We start from the raw sequence: 18,652 nt of genomic DNA, 5'->3' as shown, positions 1-18,652 counted from the left end.
TAATGATGGTTATCTTTAATAATACTTTCTTCCTTTAAATTTTCTCCCCATTTCATGCATGTACAGTTCTAAATTTTACTATGTAATGCAATTACAAACAGCAATCAATAATGAAAAATGCACTAGAGTGGCAGTCTTTAGTCTTTCAGAATTTTGATTTTGTACATCTAGGGAACACAGATAACAATGGCTCATTAACCATGCAATCTGGGCAATTTGTCAAAAAGATATCAATGTTGCAAAGCCCCTTTTGACTCAGCATTCTAGTACTCCCCACCCACTCCCTACCTGAAAACTAAATCATCCTCTGCCATTCTAGCAGCGGCCTGAAGTACGAGTCTTTCTCTCTGTTGGAGAAGAACATTGGGAGGAAAAATTCTTAAATGTTTTGTTCTTATTTCAGAACCTCAGCAAAACCTCTTGTCTGATAATTTTCTCATCACTTACCATAAGACCGACGATCTCACCTCCCTTGAGGGCAAAACAATGCACACCAGGATTCCAGGTCTGAAAAATGGCACATACAAAATCATCACAGTCCCACCATCAGCCTTTAATCTGTTTCCTGCATCTTTCAATGTTTGGGAATCCTATTTTAAAATAGTTTTCTCTTTTAGCGAGAATATCTGGCAACCTTTACCATGGTTTTTCCTAAAACAAGATTTTAGAAAGCAAATTTTTCGGGAAATGTTAGTAGGAACTTCCTAAGCCTTTGGTTACTTTTAGACAAGGCTATTAAGAAGTCTGCCTAAATAAAAGTTGTTTTGGCATCCAACAAGGCAAACCTCCATTTATGGTATAATGTTAACGAAGTCAATATCTCTAGAAGCTGAGAATGTTGCCGTTGGTTTTTTTTTTAAATGACTGCTCAAATGTTTACAACGCTGTGCATGCACTAAGATGAAAAATCAGTGCAATTGGAGAAAAAAACAATGGTTTAAAACAGTTTGGAAGAAAAGAAAGTATCCCAATAAATCACTTGTCATTGTGGATAATAGAATACTGCATCATCTTCTATCAGCTAGAATAAAGGTTAAAACTGTGCTTGCTCTCTAAACTATGATCTCGCTGGCATATGCAATAGTGGATTCCATCATTATTGCCTTTTTGGTAAGGGAAGCACTTCTCTTTCCTGTAATTATTTATAATTCCTGAAAACTCTTAGGGAATGCCATCTGCTTTAATAAGTAATAAATTCTCTGCTGAATGTTTTGAGAGATACAATAATAGGAAGAGAGAAGGAAATTTCTTTTCCCAGCAAGCATAAAATGCTGACAGAATGCCTCACAAATGATTTAAAGCATTTGCATTAAAAAAGAGGAGTTTCTAAAGGACAGGTTGTCTTGCTCTGAAAAATGATAGGTTTAAAATGCAAGAGGATAACATTGAAAACTTAATTTGAAAACCTTGAGATAGTCCATCTAGACTATGATCAGAAGAAATCTATCACTCAATCGAACCATTAGTCCTTCCGAAGTTCATCTCCTGACTCTGATCACCTCTTAGTCTCTTTTATATCATTCCCATCCTCTTTTTGAAAAATTTTGAAGATTTTATTTAAATAAAAATTGTGCATGCACATCATTTTAGAAATTGAAATATGCTACCAGGTTTACTGCCGAAACATCAGTCTCCAGACGTGCTTACCACCATTCCCTCCACCCCAGAGGGACCCTTTTTCCCCTTAGCTGATTATCTAACCCCTTTTAAATTTATGTTAGAGTTGGTTAGATATTTAATGATTATGTGGTTGTAACCATGTAAATGTTGTTCGGAGAGTCAAGTTAGGTAGTAAACTGTTTACATTAATTTTCCTATACAGTGATGTTTTCCTGGAAAAAGATAGTTGTTTCACTTACTCAGTTTTCTCTCTTCTATATGTCTTTCATTAATTAAACCTCAAATTCTCTGCAGTTGCTTAAATCTCCTCTTTAGATGTTCAGATGATCAGGCATTCTGTCAAATTAATTTTTTTTGCAGCCATCTCTGGCAGAACTTGCTCCAATCTGGACTGTTTTCCCTCCAAGTCTAGGGTACAATTAACATTCTGGGATTTATTTACCATCATGCTGTGGATTCCTTCACCTTCTCTCCTTGGTTTGATCCCCTGTTTTTTCTATCCCAGATCTGCCCCATTGTTGGTTAGCATTCTTGTTTTGTAGACTACTTCCTTGAGTAGCTTTCACAGAAAGCAAATAGTTTGTGATTTTACATGTCTAAAAATGTCTGTATTCTATCTTGAAATATCAATTAAACCTTTCAAATTTTATCGAGGTAAAGTTGCACAAGTCTTAAATGTACAGTTTGATGACTTTTTACATATATACGTTTCTGTATAAACCACTCAAATGAACATATAGAACATTTCCATTAGTCAAAAAGATTTCTTAGTGCCCCACGCTGGTCAATATGAAGGGTTACCACTATTCTGACTACTATGACACAGATTAATTTTGCCTTCTTAAACCTCATAAAAATGGAATCATTTAGTATGTACTTTTTTGCATTTATGTTTTTTCATTCCATATATTTTTGAGATTCATTCGCATTATTATGTTTACCAATAGTTGTTCATTTTTTGTTACTTAATATCACATTGTATGAATACATCACAAAATATTGTCTTATATTTTCTTTGAGCAACTAGAAGCTTTTTAAGAAAAAATTTTATATTTAACAGTTAGGTCTACTATCTAGTTAAAATTAATTTTTTGAATATAATGTAATAAATGGATCAAAGTTCATTTTTTCCCCCATCTCTTCACACCCCAAGCTACAGCATTCCTTTCTGAGGAAACCATCGTGTGCCCCACTGAAGTGCAGAGATGCCTTTGAGTAAATCAGATGACTGTGTATGTGTGGGTCTCTCTCTGAACTCTCTTCTTTTCTGTTGATCTATTTGCCTATACTTGGACCATTAAAATGGCCTGACTGCTGTAGATTTATAATAAATTTTAATATCTGAATTTATAAGTCCTCCAGCTCAATTCTTCAAGGTTGCCTTGGCTATTCAAAGTCCTTTGTATTTTTAAATAAATTTTAAAATCAGCTTGCCAATGTCCCAAAACCAAAACCAAATGCCAGCCCCCCCAATAAAACAGCCAGGGATTGTAATTGATATTGAATCAAATCTATAGATCGTTTTGGGTGAGATTTGACATTTTAGCAGTATTCTTTTTTTTTTTTGAGGAAGATTAGCCCTGAGCCAACATCTGCTGCCAATCCTCCTCTTTTTGCTGAGGAAGACTGGCCCTGAGCTAACATCCATGCCCATCTTCCTCTACTTTATACGTGAGACGCCTACCACAGCATGGCGTGCCAAGCAGTGCCATGTCCGCACCCAGGATCTGAACCGGTGAACTCCGGGCCACCCACCGAAGTGGAATGTGCACACTTAACCACTGGACCACCTGGCTGGCCCCTATTTTAGCAGCATCGATCCTTCTAATCCACAAACATGTCACTCCATTTATTTAGATGTTGTTTAATTTCTCTCGTTGTTTTTAGTTCTCAATATAGAGATCTTGTACAACTTCCATTGGATTTACTCCTAGGTATTTTATATTTTTTGATGCTTTTGGAAATGGTATTTAAAAAAATTTCATTTGCCAATTGTTTGTTGCTAGTATATAAAATACAATTAATTTTTGTGTGTTGAACCTTGTATCTAGTGATCTTGCTCAATGTGCTTCTCAATTGAAATAGTTTGTAGATTATTTTGGATTTTCTACATATGTAAAAATACCATCTGCAAACAATGTCACGTTTACTTCTTCCACCCTAATATTTAGAATGGATCTCCTCAACAGTGCTGGATAGAGTGGTGATGATGGACATTCTTCTTGTTCTCAGAGGGAATGTGTTCAATATTTCACAATTAAGTATAATATTAGCTGTAAGTTTTTCTTTGATGCCCTTTATTGGATTGAGAGAGTTCTTTTGTATGGCTAGTTTGCTGAGAGTTTTTGTCATGAATGGATGTTGAATCTTATCCATTGCTTTTTCTGAGTCTATTGATATATTTATATTGTTTTTCTCGTTTATTCTGTTGATGTGGTAATTAAGATTGATTGTGTTTCAAATGTTAAATCCATCTTGCATTCTAGGGATAAACTCTACTTGGTTTTGATGTCTTATCCTATTAATATATTGCTGGATTTGATTTGCTAGTATTTCATTTAGGATTTTTTAATCAGAGAAATATTGGTCTATAATTTTCATTTTTTGTAGTATCTTTGTCAGATTACTAACTTGACATTTAGATAGAAGTTTCATTGGTTATGGATACTAGGTTGGAAATAATTTCCTTTAAAAATTTGAAGTATTCCTCCACTGTCTTCTAATGTGCACTATGGTCTTGAGAAGAATTATGTCATTATGATTTATACTGTAGCCTATAAAATCTTCATGCGTTTTGATAATCTAAAACTTCACTACGTTGTGTTTTATTGTGCCTGTTTTCATCACAGTGCTAGGAATTAAGGTACATTTTTAATTTTGAAACTCAGATCCTTCAGTTATGGTAAATTTTCATGAATTATTTCATCAATGGTATTGTAGGCTGAATAATGTCCCTTCTGCTGGCGTCCCCCCCAACCCCCCACCCCGACCCACACAGCCCCCTGCCCCCAAGATGTCCAGTCCTAATCTCTGGAACCTGTGAATGTTACCTTATATGGCAAAAAGGATTTTACAGATGTGATCAAGTTAAATATCTTGAGATAGGAAGATTATCCTGGATTATCTGGGTGGGCCTGATGTAATCATAGTGGTTCTTATAAGAGAGATGCAGAAGTCAGAGTCAGAGAGAAGGACATATGATGACAGAAGCAGAGATTAGAGTAATGCACTTGAGGATAGAAAAAGGGAACCACATGCCAAGGAATAAGAGTGATTGCTACAAGCAGAAAAAGGCAAGGAAATGAATTCTTCTCTGCAGCCTCCAGAAGGAACCAGCCCTACCAAATCCTTGAGATTAGCCCAGTGAAACTGATTTTAGTCTCTTGGCCTCTAGAACTGTAAGAGAATAAATTTGTGTTATTTTAAGCCACCAAGTTTGTGGTACTTTGTTACAGCAGCCACATGAAACTGATACAAATTACAAATGATTTTTTCCTCTTTTCTCTGTTTATGGAACTCATATTTTATTATAACTTCTTGACCACACCAGTAATTTTCTTATATTTACTTAATCTCTTTCTCTTTTTTCCCAACTTTCTAGAATATCTCCTAAATTTCTCTTCAAACTTGTCTTTTTGAATTTTTCGTTTCTACTATAAAGTTCTAATTTTCCAGGTATTTACCCCTCTTTTTGTTCTCAGAATTTTTTTTTTAATGTTATCTGGTTCTTGTTCATGGTTGCAGTATTTTATTTATTTTATCCCTAAAGGTATTAATAGTAATTTTCTTTGGAGTTTTGTTCTCCCTGCAAAATCAGTCTTCTCCAACATTTATTTAACCTTTTTGATTTTTTTATTTCATCATAGAAACTCTCTGTGTTGTTTTGTAATACTTAGTTGTTCGCTCACACTTAAGAGTTGACAACTAAAGAGTGAAATAGAGGCATTGAACATGTGGGTGGAGCTTTACTCAACTTTCTATAATGTATAGTGCTGCCAGTTCTTACCAAGCCTTTTGGGATGATGTTACATAAATTGACTTGGTTCTTGGCCACCTTCAATACTAGATGAGACTCTGGTGGGGTTTTTTTTCCAGCTTGCTAAGTTCTTTATGATTTGTCCAAATGTTTTCTACCTTTTGAAGTTATATGTTCTTCTCTTCTTGTTGCACTCCTGTTCTGCCTGTCCTTATGAGTTATACTTTTAAATAAAAATCTTTGTATTATTTTAGTATGGCTTATGGATGGACTGAAAGTAGATGAATGTGTTCCATCTGCCATTACTAAGGCTTCCATTCTTTAGCCAAATCCTTAAAATTGATACCCTTCAGGGGCCATCCTCATTGGCTTTTCTTTTCACTCTACATACTCCTGTTTCTCAATTTTATCCATTCCTGTGACTTCACATATCATCAATTGACAAGTGACTTTGAACTTTATATCTCTCTTTCCTATTTCTTTCCTGAATTTTCAGAGCTTTACTTCCAGTAGGAGGTTCTCAATTGGTAGTTGGATCTTCTACATATCCCTCAAAGTAAATATTTTCAAAATTGACCTCATTGTTCCTCTAAAATCTTATTGTACCTTCCCTATACACGAACTTACTGCTCTTTTTGTGGTTGTTTTTTGTTGACATGGCTAACCATCTAAGATTTAAAACTTGGAATCATCCTTAACTCTTTCTTCTCCTTTACCTCCTATATCTAGTTAGTTACCAGGTCCTGCAAAATTTACCTTCTGAATATCTTTTGCTGTACTTCACTCATCCGTCACACATCACCCATCCTTCTGCCTTATTTCAGACTTTCAAATCTGTTATATAGACTTTCATAGTAACCTAACTTGATACCTTCCTCTGATCTCTCTAAACCTGTAACTATTGATATAAATTAATCATTCAACACATATTTTATTGAGTACCTAAATCTGTGCCTGGTATGGTATGCCCTGAAGTTATCACTGAGAAAAAGACATGGTTATTCTTTGTGTTAGTGGAGAAATTATTTTATTGTGAAAATATCACATTTCTGAGAAATTATAAAATAGGATGCTAAGTGTTATGATAGGAGAAATACAGAGTATTAAAGAGCCATAGGCTCAGAAGTGGTGGGCATGTTTGATGGACTGAAAGAAGTTCAGTATGGCTGAAGTGGAGAGTGAGAAGAAAATATGTTGAAGTAAAACTGGAGAAGTAATTGAGAGCCAGATCGCTCAGCACTTTCTAAACCAATTTTAGGAGATTGGGAATTTCTTCTGAGAAAAGTAGGAAACAAACAGAAAACTTTATGATTTACTTTGCACTTTACAAAAGTTTATCTTTCTGTGGGAAATGGATTGAAATTGATCAAGTTTGAAAAGAGAGACCGATTTTAATAATCTAGTTGGGAGATGATTGCCTGAAACAGAGTTAGGGAAGTGGAGAGTGAGAAAACTAGTTAGCCTTGCAGGGCATTAGGAGGCAAGTTTGGGAAAATAAAAGAGTAGCAGAACTTAAGAAACATAGAAATGACAGGTTTGAAGGAATGGTTCAATGATGAATTAAATTTTGATCGTGTTGAGTTTGAAATGCCTGTGGGACATCCAAGTGAAGATATAAAGAAATCTGATTATATAATCTCAGGCATAAACACACTCCATAGTTCCATATTGTGTTCAACATAAAAACAAATCCCTTTGCAAAGTAAACAGAGTCCTTTCCATTCTCACCCCAGCACATATGTCTGACTTCATCTCTTAGTAACAGCTCCTAGACCTCTTCAGCTATTTATTCACACCCTTACATGCCTCCTTGTCTTTAAATATACTGTTGCACATTTGACCTACACCACATCAATACTTCTGTGAAATTTAGCTTCATCATTTTCTGTAGATCTCTCTCACCAAGTATTTGTGAGGATGGTAGCCTTAACTAAATATTGTAGGGGGTTGTGGAGAGATCATATTACACAGCACTCAGGTTTCTGCTGACTCATTGGTGACTCCCTCCTTTCTAACCTACTAGATCTGTGCTGTCCAATGCACTGCCACTGGTCATCTCTGGTGACTCTTGAGCACTTGAAATGTTGCTAGTTTGAGGTCAGATGTACTGTAAGAGTAAAATACACACTAGATTTTGAAGACTTTGAAAACATCCCATAAAATATCTCAGTAATAATTTTTAAAATATTGCTGCATTGAAATGACAATGTTATGGATATATTGAGTTAAACATAATATATTATTAAAATTAATTTCACCTTTTTTATTTTTCTTGTAAAAATGTGACTGCCAGAAACTTAAAAATTATATATGTGGCTTACATTATATTTCTACAGGGCAGTGTTGTCCTAGACCTCTCTCCTAAATTGTCAAATTCTCCTTCCTCTATTATGCAAAACAATTTAACTCTTGAGGTTGTGTTTAAACTTGCCTCCCCAATCCCATCAAGTACTTTCATTTTATAGGCTCTCCTTAGGAGGAAGTTGTTATTATATATAACAAAACCAAAAAATTCAAAACCCAAAACATTCATATTTCTACTTTAGTACTTTCTACATTGTGTTGTGGTTATTTTTAAAATTTCTCTTTCCCCTACTAGGCTGTGAACAAAAAGCTTATCTTATTCATCTTTTCATTCCCAATACTTAACACAGTAGCAAGCACATAGTAGGTACTAAGAAATGTTTGTTGAATGATAGGATTAGGTTCTTTGTTATCTGAAAAAAAAACGTTAGCTGAATTTGAAAATTACATTCATGGCAATTGGTTTGGTGTAAATTAAGGATACAGTCATGTATCGTCGCTTAATGACAGGGATATGTTTAAGAAATGTGTCGTTAGGTGATTTCATCATTGTGCAAACATCATAGAGTGTGCTCACACAAACCCAGATGGTATAGCCTACTACACATCTAGGCTAAATGGAACTAATCTTGTGGGACCACCATTGTATACGTGGTCCATTGTTGACCGAAACTTCGTCACGCGGGCATGACTATAGTGGTAAACACATCTTGATATACTCATCTCTCTCCGTTTTCCCTTGGCCTTACAGATTGATCCAATAGTGATCACTTTAAGCTATTCATTGCATCTTTGTCACAAAGTCTGTGCTAATATCATTCTCCTCTAGACATATAAGTAGAAGCAGAGAAGGGAGTTAAATCAATAAAGCTAACAAATAAATAACAAGCTGGAGAAGTGGAACCTGTCACTTAAGAACATGTGAGGTGAAGGGCGTATTGACACTTTCTGGTAGCTAAGTAGATTGAGTATTGATAGCAGAAGTCATTATGAAATGAACACTTACTTGAGATTGTGTTTACATGAAGTTCGTATAGCAAGTAGGTATTATAAACACCACTGCAGCATTGTCCTTGAATCTGTTAGGCCAGGGTTTTATAGCATACTGCAATTACTGACTGCAAATATAATTTCTTTAATGCATATTTTAAAGTCTGAAATGCACTTGCTGACTTCACACAACAGTAGCCCCCAAATGCCAGAAAGTTTGCCTGTACTTGAGAAGAAAATTTCAAGAGAGACCAAGCATAAAGTCGTATGGTGAAAAATGATAATACAAATTGAGCCAGATTTCCCCAGTGGTTTAGGTATACCTTGATTTTAAATTTAAAACTTTGGAGGTTGCATTCCCTTTTTAAGGCCACACATTCAGTAATCCCTATAGGTATCTCATGATTTCTGTTCATGGAAGACTCTAGGTTCTAAGAGAATACATATGAATAAGAAGAATGAAGCAAATATTAGTTTATATTTTTGACAATTAGTATGTTAGTGTCATCCTGAAACCCTCTGATATTTCAGCTAGAGCGTGTGTATCTTTCTTCTAGAATAAAGGGTCCATACTTAGCATGCAGTAGCCATGCTGCAGGTAAATGGATGGTATGATGAGCATGGGAGTCTGTGTAGGCCATGGTACAGAAGGGTGCAGGAGTACCAGACATGCTTTACTGGACGCCTGCAATGTCTACATTTTCTTTTCCTAAAACTTGGTCTCTATGAGGAACAGAGTAATCTTAAGCCTCAGCATCCCTCTTCCATCCCTATCAGAGTTTAGGTAGTACTTTACACATTTTAAGCATGCTAAATGAATGAATAAAAATTTAGAAAACCAACAGTTTATAATGCCTCTGTTTCCATTAGTGCCTTACCAGCAAACGCTTTGGATTTTGTCAAAACTAGTAAATTTGCCAGAAATAGACGAGAGAATGTGATTATTATATCTTAGCTCTTTTTCACTGGTCCAAAAGGATCAAAATGCCAGTCAAGGAATGAATTTTCCCAGCAGTTTAGAGAAGTCTTAGTATAGGCTGAGATGTATGGAAAATTTATTGCAATGTTACATTGTAGTGTACTGTTAAACTAAAGTTGAGAACCCAAAGTTTGCCTTAACAAAATTTTCCCAAATGAAAATCAGTAACCCCTTCATTCACTTTTTACAAAGTCCTCTCTGAAGAGATAAAGTGTACCACAGCACAATGGCTTCTTTGTTAATTTAGAGCATTGGTAAAATCACTATCCTTATGTGTCATTCATTCTTGGAGATTACAAATCTAAACAGGTTCAAACTAAGACCAGTCTATGTAGGGGAAAAACTATTTATGACATGGGAAAAATATTCTAGTCATATGCGTACCTATCCATTTAATCTACTGGTTCTTCACCTTTTGTTTTTTCTTTTTATCTGAATAAGTAAACTAAGCAACTAATTTATTGCCTGGCAGCTGCTAATCATTCATATTTCTCTGCTAGTTTGGCCAGCACGTTTCTATGTGGCTTTTGACTAGATAGTCTATGTAGTAGTAGTAATATGGTAATGAATATCCAAGTTTCAAATTGCAGTAGTTTTAAAAAATCCTCTATTGCATGGAGAGAAAGAGAGAAGAAAAATAGTCAATAGGTATTTTAAATGATAAGCTGACTTTGTATAACAATGGCCACCAAAAAAAATCTCAAAAATATGGAAATTGGCCAGTGCAGCAAACTTGACTATCACTTATCATACAATGAGAAAGCGGAGTAGGAGGGAATAGTAATTTCATTCTAATGCTTCTCTGACTCAAAAGCCATTTTCCATTAATACAAGTTTCTAGGTATTCACAACATTCATTCTCCCTGAAATTAATGAACTCTTTAATCCTTAAACTTTTTAATTTTCTCTGTTCTAGTTGATCACTTTTGTGGTTGTGATCCAGCAAAAGCCCAGAGCAAGCATTTCTTCCAAAGTGTTTATCTGCAGGGATACTAGCGTGGAAGACAGAGCAAGCTGGTAGACTAAGCATAACCACAGGAGCCAGAAGCCTTACTGGTTTTCTGGAGCACATAATCCTCTCCACTCCTTGAAACAATACTTACCTATTGTGTCACACTCTCAATTAAACTGAATGGCTATAGTTTAGGACTCTTTCTCCTTCATAGATCCTAACTGAATCTTTTCTATTTAAATAATGTCGTCAGTCATTTTGTACAACCCTCATGTTTTCGGTGGTGCTGCAGAGCCGTGTTGCCCACTGATTAATATTCATAAAAGTCTCAAGATTTAGGATTAGAAATAGAAAATCAGATGAAGAAACTATCACTTCTCAAGATGGGTGATAAGGATAACTATAATTATGATTTCAGCCCCTGTGGGTAAGAAGTGGAGATCAGAAGACCAAATCTCCATGAAGTTCAAAGTAACTGTATAGGAAGCAATCAGCTGAAAAACAATTAAGATGGTAGTCTGAGAAGGATCACATTTCAGAAACACAGATAGGAATTTAAGAGGCTCAAGCCATGCTGAGGACTTTGTAGAGAGGATGGAAATTAGTATGAAGTAACAGGTTTTCGCTAAGAATTAATCTAATGATCTTAAAAGATGAAATATAACTGAAATGTTTCCAAGTCAAGTAAAAGACGCCAGCAATTTCATTTTGATGGCAACCTAGATTATCCTCACATAGGGTGGATGCAGTTTTCTGGTTTATTTTTTTGGCCTCTGGCACTTTTTTTCAGTTCTCTTTTCTGGCTTTAAATAGAAAAGGCAAAAAGACCTGATCCATCTTCAAAGAATAAAAGATCAGTGATGAGCTCAGCAAAGAACATTAATCTCTTATCCAAATGAGGTCCTACCAAACTGAAGGAACCTGACTTGACTGCTTTCCGGAATAGAATACATTCAAAGATAAGTCTCTAAAGAGAAAGGCAACCTTTTCTTTGTCATTTGTTTTATGATTATTAAACCCCATGGAATTAAGGCAGATCCTGGGAGGTAGGGAATCTAGATATCACTGTGTTGGCGATCGTTAACATGGGAGACAAAGGAGACACTGATCTGCCACATAATCCTGGAGGGAGGAAGAGAGAGCTCAGCCAGAGTTAGAAATATATTCAAGAGGTCTGAAATAAACCCTTCAGACATTCCAGCCTGATCTATGTCTAGTGGGCATTATTGCTACACAAAATAGTAACCTCCTCTCCCCTCCCCCCAACCTGGCTCACTATACCTTCATCCTGTTTTATTATTTCCTCATAGCATTGACCTCTGTTTAGTGCCCTCTACACTTACTTGCTGATTTGTTTACTGACTTCCTCTGTATACTAGGATGTAAGTTCAATGAGTGCAAGGACTTTGTCTTATCACTGCTTAATCTCCTGCATGTGGTGGGTAAACGTTTGTTGAATAAGTGAATTAATTATGTTTGGCTTAGTGAGATGTTTAGAATGTGGCTCAAATGTACATTTTGAAAAATAAATATGACTATCTTAACAGTTATTCTGCATAAATGCTTATAGGAATATATAACTGGAGGTTAAGTGATGCCTGAAGATAGTATTCAAGTATGAATATTTAAGGTTATTTTAGTAGAGAGTATCAGAGTGAAATTGCAAATAAGCAGGGACATAGGATGTCACATATTTTAAACTATTTGAGGCACAGAGAATAACGAATGCTGTCTAAACAAATAGCTCCAATTATAAATTATATTGCACGGTGTTTTACTTTTGGGCAGAGCCCATGGATTTTGGAGACTTAGGAAGTACACCTGAGAAATGAAGTTCATTTGTCTGCTTTGACTCTATTTTTAGCAAAAAGAATCACCGTGATGGTTTAGTTACCTCATTCAGCTTGCTTTAGGTATGTGAAATAACGTTTCAGAAACCTGAAAAGAAAGAAGTATAGCCACTTTTAGTTCTCTTTATCGTAATGCATCAGGGCCAAGGTTATAATAAGAGTGCAAGATAGAACATGAATAGCATTTTTTTAAACAGAAGTCATTCTCTAGAAAGCTAATTTTAAGTGAGTTCTGTCAAATTTAATAAAAGTGGTTCTTCTTGATCAAACCATTTTGAGGTGTAGTTCAGAAGATGATTATACTATATAATTAAACTTGCTAATTAAAATGTATGATAACTTTAAAGCAGTATATTTTTTCCATAGGATGAAAAAATAAAAATAAAATATACAGCAATATCTTTGGAAATCTTGCTAGTAACAAATTGTACATAGGTGAGAGGCAAGCTATAGCCCTAGGCAAATTGTTTATTCTATTTTATAGACAGGTGAGTGAAGCACTGAAGTGTTAAACCACAAATTATTACTGAAATCATAAATACAATTCCATTGCTTTGATTTTCTGAGCAACTTATAAATATTTCAAAAGATTAATCTCTACATTATATCTGATTCCCCACCACAACCAGTGAAATGGGGGTAGTTGGGATGTGTTAGTTACCAAGAGACGCAGAAACAGGATGGTCCAGAGAAAGTAATACGGTTGTGAGAAGATTCCCAGGATCACGCCGGACAAATTGTACTAGCTGACAGGAAGGGCAAATGAGGGGATAAAAGTGAGAGGCAAAGCAAGGAGTCAAGAGTTGGAGAGATACAATGACAATTTGGGAAGAAGTGGTGCAAATGAAGAGTGAGATGATGGAGTCCAGGAGGTTGGTTATCAATAGGGCTGAAGTTCTTACAGCTTATTCTTAAAGATGCTGGTCTCATGAGCTTAAGTGGATATTGAATTAAATATGGATATAAATTCTGGATATTGGATTTTGAGCCAGATGCTGTGATTGGTTGAGACTTTTAGGGGTCTTGAGAGGAGGTGAGTTTTGCAGGCGTAAGGAATGTAAATAATTGTGACCAGAACCTAGATTGTGAAACAAATTCTTTGCAACTCCCCTCTTCCAGAGATGGAGTACATTTCCCCACCTCTTGAATTTGGGTTGGCCTTGTGTCTTTCTTTGACTGACGTGTGGCAGAAGTAATGGCTATGTGAGTTTCAAAGCCTAGAACTCAAGAGATCTTGAAGCTTCTACCTTCACATTCTAGGAATACTGCTTGGAGTCTACCATGTAAGAAAGCCTGTCTAACTTGTTGGAAGATGAGAGCCCATGTGAAGGAGAAGGACGGCATCCCTGTTGATAGCCAGTACCAACTACCAGACATCTGAGTGAGGACGTCTTGGATCTTCCATGCCTGCTGATCCTGCTGCTAAATACAGATGAATGAATGAACCTAGACAAAACCAGCAGAAAATCTGCCTAGACAGCACATAGATTTCTAAGAAATAGCAAATCATTATTAAGTCATAGGGCAATAGTTAACTTAAACAGATGGGTCACATTGAGTTTGTTCATTCTTGTTTGTTTGTCCATCCATCCATCCATCGATCCATCCATCCATCCATCCATCCATCCATCTATCTATCCATCCATTCATCCTGCATTTCTTGAATGTCTACAATGTATAAGATTCTGGAGACACAAAGCATCCAGTAGACATATTACCTCTTTTCATCTCTGTTTATGTTGCACTTTTCAAGACAATTAGAACTCTGTAGGTAGTGAGTAAGAAGGAATACATCAGAAAATTTTTGTTGTAAAGGACTGAGACTAGGCCTTGATGGTGAGAGGATGGAGAAGTAACTATTTCCAAGTTGGAGTTTTATATTCCCCAGGGACTTAAGTTCCTCTTTGGAGAAGAATGATTCTTTGTTCAGGAGAAAGAAAGCCAAAAATCCTCCTTAACCTACCCAAATCCAAAAAACCAAAACCCCAGAACACTACAAAAGTCTTTTAGTTGTAGGAAGTAAATAATTATCCATCAATTGTTTTGGAAAAAGACTACGAAATAACTTGAATACAGATATCCTAAACTAAACAGATAAGTGTTCTCTTTAAGGTTATATAAACTGAGTATATATTTTATCAGTATTAAGTTTCTGAAGGTCCTTTGGCTTTTGAGGGGTAGAGGGATGAAGATAGAATTGTTTCTTCCTTTATATATAATTCAGAAAGCTCCCTGAATAGGTATCATTGCTTGGTCCTGGAAAGCCATGTGCATGCTCTTCTTTACACAACTGCTGATAGGAGATTAAGTAGAAATTCTGAAGACTGCAGGAAGATCCTACATGCCTGGTCTCCCCTGGGACCAGGAGGGGTTCTGTTTAAAGGGAATGGATTGGGTAGGCTCTGTTTGACCAAGTGGGGTCTCATAGAAGTTATTGGGCACAGCTGAACATCCAGACTTGCAGGAATGCACTGTGTATTTAGAGAATGCCCAGTTGACAATCAAGGACCAGATCCTTCTCCTGTGTAGAGTTATTGGTATCTCCCTTATAGAAAATGGACATTTACTCTCAAAAAAGGCTGGTTTTGGGAAAGCAAACAAGAATTTAGAAGGTGGGCATGAGACTGGACTAGAGGGGCATTCTCTTCCTCTTGACGTCACCTAAGCTCTGGGTCAAGTACACATACTTGAAGACACTCTTGTTGTGGGACTGGGCTGGTTTCTGTGGAAGTACCCCACAGTAACCCAGGAGAAGCAGTCATATTTACCTTTCTACTATCCTCCAACTTTTAATAAATCATTTAAAAAACTGCAGCTTTGTTTCAGTTGAACTATGGGAAGTAAGAGTAGGGTATGTGCTCATGATCTTTGCCATTTCTTGGTTCTAAGACCCTGGGTAAACCACTTTTCTTCCATGAACTTCAGTTTTATTGTTTTTCAAAATAGGGATAATACATGAGTCAGGGTTATTATATGGCTCAAATGAAATAACTTGTTCCAAAAATACTCTGAAACTCAAAAGAACCATGAAAATATAAGAATTATAATAATCCTTATATTAAGTTGTAGTCTTTATAAATCTTCCTGATTCTGACCCAGCCTTTTTTGAAATCACATCTTATGCAGGAGAGGTTTGCACTTATATTGAAAATAAATTCCATGAGTCAGTACTCAGAGTCAGATATTCTATAGCAAAACTAGTCCTAGTACAACTTTAAAGTTTAAATAGCTCAGAAAACCCAGGGGAGAGAGCAGTAAATGGTGGCAGAATTCTGTGCTTGTCTACAATCAAAATTCTTTTGGGGAAAAAGGAGAGAATTCTTAAGTAAAGTAATGCAAACAAAGAATTACTTTCTGACCAAGGTTTTGTCTCTAAGAATCTATCAGTAACGGCAGAGGAACCCAAAGAGATCTGTTTTTCTCAAAAAGAATGGCCAAAGCCTCAGATTAGTTAAGTGACACACAATTTATAATGTGCTGGCACTCTACCAGGCCCGTGGAAAGTCTGAGTTCTGTCAGATTTTGTATAGTAATGACTTATGTTGGGGACAAATCATTAGAGAACCTAATTTATTGGGGGAATCTGTCAAGTAAGTATGTCTTTTCCCCTTTTCTAGTCCATTAAGGCTGCTATCACAAAAACCCACAGACTAGGTAGCTTCTAACAACAGAAATTTACTTCTCTTTGCGAGTGTATGTACTCTGGATCCTGTCCTCAGCAGCAGCCAAGCGCCTGGAGAGGAGTGCCAGCCTGCTGCCCGGTCGGAGTGCTGTGGTTGGCCTACGATGCCGTCCATGCTTCCCTCCAGGTGCTCATGGCTTGCTAGCCAGAGTAGTGATGATCTGTGCTCCTTTTGCATTGTTGTATTCCTTCGTCTTTATTTTTGTTGTTTTGTGTCAACAGTTCAATTACATAAAATTGAGATTGCTCTGTCAGTTAAATGTTGAAGCACCAAAAATTTCTGTGGAAATGACATTTTAGATTTAGGGGAACTCATCTCTGAGGGATTTTTCAGGAACAAATTATCCTCCCAAGGCTGAGGAAAGGAAGGAAGAGGCAAAACTATACCATAATAATAGCAATTTCCCCCAATAATTACATGAATTCGATGCAATTACCAGTGAGTTTCTTGAAGAACTGGAAAAATATTTTAAAGTTCATATGGAAGAATCAATGTATGATTGTTGCTAAGATATTATTCTGTGGAAAAAAGGATAGTTAAATTGTGCCTACAAGACATTTAAATTATTAAATTGTACTAATCAAATCAGTACAATATTGGTATAGGAATAGACAAATGAATAAATGAAGCAGAATAGAAAACCCCAGAACATATCCAAGTATATATAACTTAAAATATAATAAATATTTTAATCTATGTGAAAAGGAGGGTGTTTGTATAATTGTATATAAAAATGGAAGAAAATAAAGGCAAATAGAAATAAATTTCAGATGGATTAATAATCTAAAACTAAAAATGAAACTATAAAAAATATTTTTAAAATAGGAGATTATCTATAAAACATCAAGGTGAGGATATTCTTAAGCAATAAAGGAAACCCAGAAGTCATAAGAAGATAACTAAAATTTTGTTTGTTTGTTTTGAGGAAGATTAGCCCTGAGCTAACTGCTGCCAATCCTCCTCTTTTTTCTGAGGAAGGCTAGCCCTGAGCCCATCTTCCTCTACTTTATATGTGGGATGCCTACCACAGCATGGCTTGCCAAGCGGTGCCGTGTCTGCACCCGGGATCTGAACTGGTGAACCCCGGGCCAAAGAAGCGGAATGTGTGCACTTAACTGCTGTGCTACCGGGCTGGCCCCACTAAAATTTTTTTAAAATAATAAAACAAAAAGAGTTCTGCTTAGCATAAAAACACCATAAACAAAGTCAAGAAACAAACTATGTTCTAGAAGAAAATATGTACAAAACTTACGATTGACAAATAGTTATAATCCTAATATACAAAGTGCTTCTGCTGATTAATAGGCAAAACAACAAATCCTGCCACAGAAAAGTGAGCAAAGAAAATATAAAGGCAATGTAAAGAAGAAGAAATGCAATTCACCGAGACACAAATGCTCAACCTTACAATAATAAGAAAAATGCAAAGCAAAATAACCAGGTATCATTTTTCACCCATTATTGTTGCAAACATTTAAGACCAGTAGCATCCGGTGCTAATGAGGATGTGGGGCCCAGGCAATCTCGTACACTGATGATGGGAGTTTGGATTGCCTCTTTATCTGGCAGTTGCTGTTAAAAGATTGTGGGCATAGTCCTTGACTCAGCAATTCTACTTCTAGAAATTCATTGTATGGAAACAAAATCACAAAATGAAAGGATGTACATAGGACAGTGTGTACTGCAGCATTGTTTGTAACAGCAAAGTAACTGGAAACATCCTGAATGGCTATTAATAAAGCAATGATTAAGTATATTATGGTACATCCATATGACAGATAATTCTGCTGTTATTAAAGAGGAGTTAGAGTTTTTTCTTTTCTTTTCTTTCTGCTTTATCTCCCCAGATCCCCCTGGTACATAGTTGTATATCTTAGTTGCAGGTCCTTCCAGTTGTGGCATGTGGGACGCCACCTCAACGTGGCCTGACAAACGGTGCCATGTCCGTGCCTAGGATACGAACCAGCGAAACCCTGCAGAGGAGTGTGCGAACTTAACCACTCTGCCATGGGGCCAGCCCCATGAAGAGTTAGAGTTTTTATACTGACCTGAAAATTTAAGATACATTATTAAGTGAAATAAATGCAAGTTGTAGGGCAATACGTATAATATGATCTTGTTATGATATAAAGATAAACCCCTATAAATGTGTACATGTATATATATGTATGCATATATATATTCACACCACACATACACACATGTTTGCCATACTATCTTCAGCAGGATTTTCTGATTTCTAAGCAGACTTTTTGCACAGAAACAACTTCAGGACTTGGGCAGCCCAGTATGAAGTGT

At 36.1% G+C, this 18,652-nt stretch overlaps 1 protein-coding gene across 1 annotated transcript in view; it reads left to right on the top strand.

Annotated features, from left to right (window-relative positions):
- C2H4orf33 (chromosome 2 C4orf33 homolog) overlaps positions 1-17,088 on the top strand; it is a 109,571-nt gene extending 92,483 nt beyond the window's left edge. The window contains exon 10 of the transcript XR_011537171.1: positions 13,932-17,088. The gene's annotated coding sequence lies outside the window, so the exon portion shown is untranslated. The remainder of the gene's footprint in view (positions 1-13,931) is intronic.
- The last annotated feature ends 1,564 nt before the right edge of the window (positions 17,089-18,652 follow it).

This window comes from Equus przewalskii, chromosome 2 (assembly GCF_037783145.1).
Source record: "Equus przewalskii isolate Varuska chromosome 2, EquPr2, whole genome shotgun sequence".
NCBI classification, from domain to species: Eukaryota; Metazoa; Chordata; class Mammalia; order Perissodactyla; family Equidae; genus Equus; species Equus przewalskii.
Note: the sequence above shows the minus strand (reverse complement) of the source record. Positions and strands in the feature narration are given on the sequence as shown.